Source organism: Balaenoptera borealis, assembly GCF_965194805.1.
Source record: "Balaenoptera borealis genome assembly, chromosome: X".
Taxonomy (NCBI): domain Eukaryota; kingdom Metazoa; phylum Chordata; class Mammalia; order Artiodactyla; family Balaenopteridae; genus Balaenoptera; species Balaenoptera borealis.
Genome location: NC_138881.1, coordinates 22,635,389 through 22,644,766, shown reverse-complemented (window position 1 = coordinate 22,644,766; position 9,378 = coordinate 22,635,389). Strand labels below are relative to the sequence as shown.

General features: G+C 33.9%; 1 protein-coding gene across 1 annotated transcript in view; it reads right to left on the bottom strand.

Moving 5' to 3' along the window:
* The window catches only part of LOC309619905 (melanoma-associated antigen B18-like), a 329,434-nt gene that overhangs the window by 90,290 nt on the left and 229,766 nt on the right, over positions 1-9,378 (bottom strand). The gene's annotated exons all lie outside the window — the stretch shown is intronic.

The following is a 9,378-nucleotide window of genomic DNA, read 5'->3' as shown; positions in this document are numbered from 1 at the left end:
TTCTGTGGCCAAAACAGGGCTATATAAGACTAATGTAATTGGTAGGTCCGAGTTGTAGTAAATATCAGACACTGTTACTAAGACGGTCATTTAGCCAAGAATTATTAAGTAACTAGGATATCTCAAATATAGATACGGCTTTCCTGATTCCTCGAGTAAAACTGACTCTCTCCTTTGTGGTACTTCTTACCACCTGGCATGCATGCTTATTTGTTTTGTTGTTTCTGTATGTTGGGCTCTGCTAGAGTGGGTTTTTGTCCATTTTAGTTATTGCTAATTTTTCCAGTACTGATCAAATGAATCAACAGCTGACTGGAGAGAAAAATAGACAAGGACTTTACTCACATAAAAATGACTTCTCGGGCTTCCCTGGTGGCGCAGTGGTTGAGAATCTGCCTGCCAATGCAGGGGACACGGGTTCGAGCCCTGGTCCGGGAAGATCCCACATGCCGCGGAGCAACTAAGCCCATGCGCCACAACTACTGAGCCTGCGCTCTAGAACCCGCGAGCCACAACTACTGAAGCCCGTGCGCCTAGAGCCCATGCTCCGCAGCAGTAGAACCCACCGCAATGAGAAGCCCACGCACCACAACAAAGAGTAGCCCCTGCTCGCCACAACTAGAGAAAGCCCGCATGCAACAACGAAGACCCAACGCAGACAAAAATAAATAAATAAATTTAAATGAAAAAAAACAGAAAAAAAACCATAGAAATTTACCTCCTAACTGTAGTGGGATCATTAAAGATTCAGCCATAAGCCTTTGAATGGTAGTTTGGGGTAGTGGTTAAAATGAGTGGCTTTTGAAGCCTGCCTGCCTGTATACAAATCCAAGTTTATCCTCATACTAGTGATGTGATTTTGGTCAATTTATTTAATCTCTCCCTATGCTTAAGTTTCCTAATGTGCTAAAAAGGGGGTAATAATAGTTCCAGAGGAGATGATTAAATGTGTTAATGCATGAAAATTACTCAGGACACATATTAACTGCCTGATGCTGCTAGCTATATTATTATAAGAGATTCTGCATCCTAAACTAGCAACTCTGGTCCTGGGCAGATAAAGAAATCACTAAGAACTCTGGCTGGTAATGTAGCTTAAGATATGCAGCTTTGAATAGAATAAAACCAAGAAGTCAAGTCTAGTCTAGTTTGGAGTAGGTGAAAAGGACTTAATTCAGATCAAAGGAAGAAAGCTTTTATCCCAGGGGAAGTAAATAATCTGTTTCTAGGGTATCTCAGCCCTGTGGACACATATCAACTGGATATGTCTCTTTAAAGGTTCTACTTTTACTTAGAGTCATAGTAAAATAGAAAAAAAAAAAAAGCTGGAAATGAAGAAAGTTAAATTTGGGCTCTATCCAGAGTTGATAAGTGTATGGAAACGTATCCTGAGTTCTCTGGATCTTTTCCCTCATTTATCTAATGAGAGAGTTGGACTAGACAGCATCAAGAAATATCATCAAATGATTCTATGGCATTGGCTGCATCAGAGAACAAAGGACACAAACAACATGCCATTTGGCAAACACACACAAAGAATAATTTTTAAAGGCTTTGATAATTTTTGTTTGCTTTGTGTGGAAGACAAAGATATGAGGATTAAAGTATTTCTAAGCTGCTGACATTGCTTCCAGCCATGGTGCTATTTCCTAAAATACTCCTTTAGTGCACTGTATCTAACACATGTAATGATATTATCATATACATCATTTCTCAGCAATAACCAGGCAACATGAAATGTTCTATAATATCAAACCCACAAGGAAGGGAGTGCTTCCACTCTAGGCCAAGTGAATTGTCTAGCTAATTCAAATTTATCCTTTAATTACCAAAGTCTTAGATTTAAAAAAATCTTTCTAAGAGGCATTTCAACAATACTATGATGACTTCAAAAGCATATCAAAATTAATTATGAACTGTTTATAAAAAATGAAGGTTATAAAGATGTGCATCAATTATTTTACTGTTGTTAAAAGCATTGCTAAAAGGCAGCCATAACCTGGGGAGGTCGGTTGGTGGGGGGTGGAGTACACGTGACTCATTATCCCCATCCAAAATTTACCCATATTGCTCTTCTATATTGTTTTTTTCTCAAAATATTAAAATTGTTTTCTGATATCTCATGCACTTTCAGTTTAGCAGTTATTATTTCTGACGATCATCAGCATGCTGATTTTTGAGCTTCAGCTTCATGCTTTCCTAAAATTCCTAACTAAAATGATCTGAAAACCAAATATTATAGAAAAATATTTAAAGAAAAAAGAAATGTTATGAGTGATAGTCTGAGAGGATTTTCTTTATGTTAAGGATATTGAATGTATGACATTGATTTCAAATGCTCAGAAGCTTTAAAAATATTTTCATATTTCTAAGCTATATTCTGGATATATGACCCTTTTGGAAAAATAAGCCTTGCACAAGTTAGTACAGTGTGCTATATAGTGTCACTAGTATTTATTTCCTTTGGATTCAGTGATCAACTGGAATAGGAACTTTCTGGTTTATATTTTATATCATTTAAACATTGGATTATCTAAACCTGAAGATGGAGAGCAGATATCTTTTTTTTTAAGTGAAAGTTCACCAAATCACTTAAGAGTGCCATCCATTACAAAAATAATAGGCAATAGAATGAAAAAGAAGTAGAATTTAAGAGCATCGAAAATAAATGCCAAAACCCCTTTCCACTCTTGTGACTTCTATATCTGTGAAATTCACTGATCAATATGGATGAAATTCATCATATCAGTATGGTCTTGAGATCCTGATGGATGGTTCAGGGCATATATATGTTTCCTATATATATATGATATAGATATCATATATATATTTTATATCACCTATGTATGTATCTCCTATTTATATATATATCACATATATATATATATATATATATATATATATATCTCTCCAAATGATGTCCTAATCTGTGGCATTAAAATCTTTGATTATACAAATGCGAACTGATAGATTGACTACAAAAATTTTTGCTTATCATTTTTTGTAAGAGTTTACGTGTCATTTTGTTCTCGTTTCCTCACTTCTATCATTCCATCTCACTGTTTATATCTTTCTGTGTGGGTGGGGGTAAAGTCTTTATTTCCTGGTATTCATGAGATACTGTGGAAACAAAATAATTTCAAAATTTCATTATGCTGTGGTGATGATATGAAATAACTAATCCCTGTATTTCAAAGTTATATCCCAGAATCCAATCTGTTATCATTTTTAAAATAAATTTATTTATTTTATTTATTTATTTTTGGCTACGTTGGGTCTTCGTTGCTGCGCGCAGGCTTTCTCTATTTGTGGGGAGTGGGGACTACTGTTTGTCATAGTGTGCAGGCTTCTCATTGCGGTGGCTTGTCTTGTTGCAGAGCACAGGCTCTAGGCACGCGGACTTCAGTAGTTGTGGCACACAGGTTCAGTAGTTGTGGCTTGTGGGCTCTAGAGCACAGGCTCAGTAGTTGTGGTGCATGGGCTTAGTTGCTCCGCAGCATGTGGGATCTTCCCGGACCAGGGCTCAAACCCATGTCCCCTGAATTGACAGGCAGATTCTTAACCACTGTGCAACCAGGGAAGCCCTGTTATCATTTTTAGAAGTTATTTTTTTCTAGTTCCAGAGCACTTTAATATGCAGCATATAGAAATATTATCTCTACTATTAGAAACATCAGAAAGTATGTATGTATTGCTCCCAAAATTTAAAAAATAAAAGACAATTTCAGTTCATTTATATCTTTCTCTTTGGGTAAGATGATGTGATTGCAAGACAAGTCTAAGAACCATTGTTTTCTATACTAACACAGTTTTCTTGAACCTTTTGAGTCCAAGCCAGAAATTTATTATGTCTTTAAGATTCTGTCTTCATGAAGAAAAAACTTATTAGTAGTTACAGAAGTTTAGTAGATGATTTTCAAACCTCCTACTTGTGATTCAGATATTTTTCATTCTATTCAAACTAATGAGGCAGAACTGTTCTATTTATGAAAATTGTACCCTGATATATCCAAGTCTCTAGGATATACTTTAAAAGAAAACTTTAAAAATATAAGACAGTGAAGAATATTAAAATGTGAATATTTATATGCCAGAAAGAAAGTTGAAACATGCAGAAGAATAAATGTAACATTGAGAGTTGAATAACTTACCTCAAAATAGTAGATTTTGTTTCTGTCATAGCCACTTTTATCACAGTATTTCTTTGCATTTCTATTTATTTTTATTCTTGGATTTTTAATGACTACACTTTTAATTGTCCAAAGACAGTGGAAGATAGTAATAATAGTAGCTACATTTGTTTAATGCTTACTATGTAATAGGAACAATTTCAAGTGTTTTACAGTGTTAATTCATTTAGCCAATATGACAACCCTATGAGATAAGCACTATATCAATTTTGCAGGTAAAGAAGCTGACGTACAGCAAATTTAAGGAATTTGCGCTAGGTCACACAGCTAATAAGCCATAGAAGTAAGTTCGAATCCAGATATTTGGCTCTGAGATCTATACTCTTAACCATGGTATTATTGCAGTAATTTTCTAATTGAAGAGATTGAAAGGGAAATGTTTTTCCTTTTCTGCATAATTTAGTATTGCATGTTTAATTCAAATTGGAAAGGAATATAAGATAATTCCAATTTTTAAATCAGGAAGGAGCATAAATATCTCACCTTTATTTTTTTTTTTTGGCTTGGCCATTGAACAACTTTATCATAGTACAATTGTACTAAAATTTATACTAAAATTGTTGACATTGGGTGGCATCAGTATTTAGATTTCTATATGAACCCAGATGACCAAGAAGAAGCATATATATATTTATATTTAAATAAAGGAATACAAATAAGAATTATTCATTTGAGGGAATTTTTTATTTTTTAAAAATTAATCTTGGTGTGTATATAAATCATACCCAAACTGGTAGATCATGTAGCTAAGAATAACTTGAAATTTTCTTTTCATTTCTGCATTCTCCAGATTTCTCGGATAGTTTTCTGTTTTGTTTGGTTTTTTTTCAAACTCAAGCTTATTGAAGTACAATTTACAAAAGGCCTCATCAGTTTTAAGTGTACAATTCAATGTATGTAACCACTACCAAAATAATGGCAAAAAAAATTTCCAGGATGAGAAAACTTGAACTATAATTGATGTAACTGAGCTGGGGGCTCAGTGTGGAAAACTCTGAGGCTTAAAAACTCCAGGGGCACCCAGTATACAAGGCTGGATCAACATTTGAAAATTAAGTAATGGAATCCATCACATCAACAAGCTTAAGTTACATTATCATATCAATAGATGCAGAAAAAGCATTTGACAAAATCCAACAACCATTCATGATAAAAACTCAGTAAGCTAGGAAGAGAGAGGGGGTAATTTCCTCAATTTGAGAAAGAATATCTACAAAAAACCTACAGCTAACATCATGGTTAACGGTGAGAAACTCAAAGCTTTCCCACTAAGATCAGGTACAAAACAAGGATATCTCCTTTCACCACTCCTTCTCAACATTGTATTGGAAGCTCTCGTTAAAACAATAAGAAAAGAAAAGGAAATAAAGGCTATATAGGTTGGAATGGAAGAAATATAACTATCTTTGTTCACAGATGACATGATTGTCTATGTAGAAAATCTGAAAGAATCAACCAAAAAACTCCTGGAACTAATAAGCAATTAATAGTAAGGTTGCAGCAAACAAAGTAGGAAGTATGAAATTAAAACACAATACCATTTGCAGTAGCACCCCACAAAATGAAATACTTAGGTAATCAGTCTAACAAAATATATACAGGATCTACGTGAGGAAAACTACAAAACTCTGATGAACAAAACTTTAAAAAACAAAATAAATAGACAGACATTCCGTGTTCAGGGATAGGAAGATGCAATATTGTCAAAATCTCAGTTCTTCCCGACTTAATCTATAGATTCAATGCAATCTCAGTCAAAAATCCCAGCACATTATTCTGTGGATACTGACAAATTGATTGCAAAGTTTACATGGAAAGGTGAAAGACCCAGAATAGCCAATGTGATATTGAAGGAGAACAAAGTTGGAGGTGGAATTTATTCTTCCACAGGCAGAATTTTTTCTTCAGGGAAACCTCAGTTTTGCTTTTAGAGCCTTTCAACTGATTGGATGAGGCCCACCCAAATTATCAAAGATAATCTCCTTTACATAAATTATTTAATTAAATAACTAGGTACTATAGCCTAGTCACATTGACACATGAAACTGTCACAATCAGACATGTGTTTTCCAAATATTTCTCCCAGTCAGTAGCTTATTTTTATATTTTCTCATAGGTTCTCTCAAAGAGGAGAATTTTTTAATTAAAAAATAAAAAATAGAATTACATTTTTAATTTGATTTTTAAATTGCAGTTTAATTTTGTAATTTAAAAGTCTAACTAATCTTTCTTTTTCTGTCATGGATTGTGCTTTTTGTGATCTATCCAAGACATCTTGCCTAACTCAAAGTCACGATTATTTTATCTTATGCTTTCTTCTAAGAGCCTTACAGTTTTTAGTTTTACATTTGTACCTACCATTGATCTTGAGTTAATTTTTGCGTTTAATATGAGGTGAAGTTCAAAACAATTTTTTTGCACATGGATGTCCAGTAGTGCTAGCACTATTACTGAAAAGACTGTGTTTTCTCCATTATATTGCCTCTGTACCTTTGTCAAAAAGTAATTGACCATATGTGTGTAGATCCACTTTTAGACTATTCTGTTTCATTGACATCTGTGCTTATCTTTGAAAGTTCTTATTTATTGCAGTTTTATAGTAGATCTTATTATCAGGGTGTGTGATTCCTACGCATTTTGCATTTTTGAAGTCATTTTGGCATTTCTACATCCTTTGCTTTTTCATATGCATTGTTTGGTTTCTTATCTCAACTGTCACAATCCTGTGCTCTCTGTTGTGCAATGTTTGAAAAGTATTGTTTCATGTAATTGACTTGGATTTCTATTTCTATTTCTTTCTAGACTTTCCATATCTCCAAATGAACACATTCCTCTTTCCACTTCCTATGGTGATACTTAAACTAAGCTAATACTAGAGTTTCAGTGATTATCACACTTTTATTAAAGGATGGAGGTAAAAGAGTAATTACAGAATGGAAGGCCAAGATACTTTGTATATTAGATAAGTCTGGCATAGGGAATTCCTAACTGGCAGATTTTCGGGTCCCCCCCCCGCCCCGAGCCTTGGCTTTCTGTTTGAGAACTCCTTTCCTAGGAATCAAGAGGTAGATAATCATTTCATTCATATCCTCTTTAATCCACTGCCAGATTCTGTCAATTAGCTGGTCTCTCAGACACCAAGGAAAACTAAAAATATCCTTTAAAAAATTCTTCAAATAACATAACCATGTTGCATTAGTATTCAGAGCCTTCTAAGCTCCCTGTTGTTCCGAACTTTGCCATTTTGGATTTTTCTTTTGCTTGCTCTGACTCAAGGCCTTTTAAACTGTATTTTCCTAAAGAAAAGCATTTTCTACCATCAAAAATGATTTCATGACTCCATGGTTAGCAATACACAGAGCCTTTGAAATGGCAGTTTTTCTTGCAGAACCTCCCAGGTTTCAGATAAATTTCTTAGGCAAAATTGAAGGTCAGGGCCCCTGTGCTTCTTTCCTTAAATGTATGTGTGTGTTGGCCATGCATGGAGAGAAGGTTTATTTTCCTCTTTTCTTGAGCAAACACCAGGGGTAGAAGTTGTTTTTTTCACTCCCATAACATTATATTACATCAAGACTCCACTTAGATGGGAAAATAAAAAATAGAAATGTCCTTTGTATAAATAGGGCTTTAAAATAATAGGATATTATTACACTTCTGACAACTTGCCAGATAGGTTTGCTTAAAAACTAAATCACCTATTAAACAATAGGATATTTGGAGTAGCAATTTAAATAGCATTATATATATTATTTTCTTATTAACATGTGTTTTCTTTCCCACTGGGAGGAAAGAATAAACTCTGTGTGTTTGAAAATAGACCTAGCTGTCAAATAATTAACTTTTACACAATCGGAAACCAAATAAGCATGTCGTCGTTTTACTCAAACCTTATTGTCTTTTTTGAGATTGTTACCATTTATTCATTAATTCCAATTTCAGGAAGCTTTTAGAAAATTATATAAAATCATCTGTTTCTGTCATTATTTTATACACAGATTTTGATCCAAAATGTCTACAAACATACTATATCCCATTCATAAAAAAATTGGTTTGTGTATTCTTTAGTTTTTCTTGAACGCTAAATATAGTGTAACCAAAGGTTCTCTCTTTTGACTCAAGTTTCCAAAGGCTTACTTTGTGTTTGTGCTTCTTGAACAGCATTCCAAGTGTTAAAACTCATTATCTTTCCTACTACAGTTACTTCTCCTCTTGGCTTTCCTACATAGATAAATAGATAGATAAATAGATAGATAGATAGATAGATAGATAGATAGATAGATAGATAGATAGATAGATAATCAACCTTTTTGCTATTACTCAGGTTTAAAACTTGAGAATCAGTGGTGAGTTTTTCTTCTCCTTTGATCTTCACACTGTTAATTATCTACTCATATAGAATCTACTTTCCTTGTCTCTCTTCATACTACTCCCTTCTTTTCTCTCCTACTCCTCCTTGTACTACAAGACATTATTCTCTCCTAGATTATTTCATAAACACTCTACTGGTGTCCAGATTCCATCTATATTAAATCAACTTGGTAAGCTAATTGTCCTTTGCTACATCTCTACTACTGTTATAAATATGTTCAGGAATTTTAAGGAACAAAATGAGGAGGTAAATGGATGACATAAAAAAGACTCAAATTTTCAGAAATAAAAATTACAACACTTAAAACAAAAATTTCACTACATTGAATTACAGCATAATAGACCTGCACAAGAAAAGATCAAGGGAGATGAAGACATAGTGATAAAAATTATTCAAAATGAAGCACAGATGGGGGGGGGAAAGACTGAATAAATGAACAGTATACCTTAGTGAACTGTATGATATTAAAAAGTCTAGAATATATATAATTGGATTCCCAGAGAAAAGAGGAAGGCAGGGTAAGAGAGAAAAAAATTCAGGAAATGATACCAAAACATTCACAGATTTGGGAAAGTATAAACTAATAGATACAGGAACCTCAAAGAATCAGAAGCAGGGTAAACCACAGACATCCATACAGACACACATACACAGTTTCAGAAATGCAGTGATAGAAAGGAAATTTTAAAAATAGCCAACCATACCATAGGCATTTCCCCAAGATAACTAAGACGGGAAGTAATTTCAAATATTAGGTCAAAAGTGCCTGATACTGGGCTGATGGAGGTTCACAATTTCTTGGCCTTAGGAAGTAAAGGA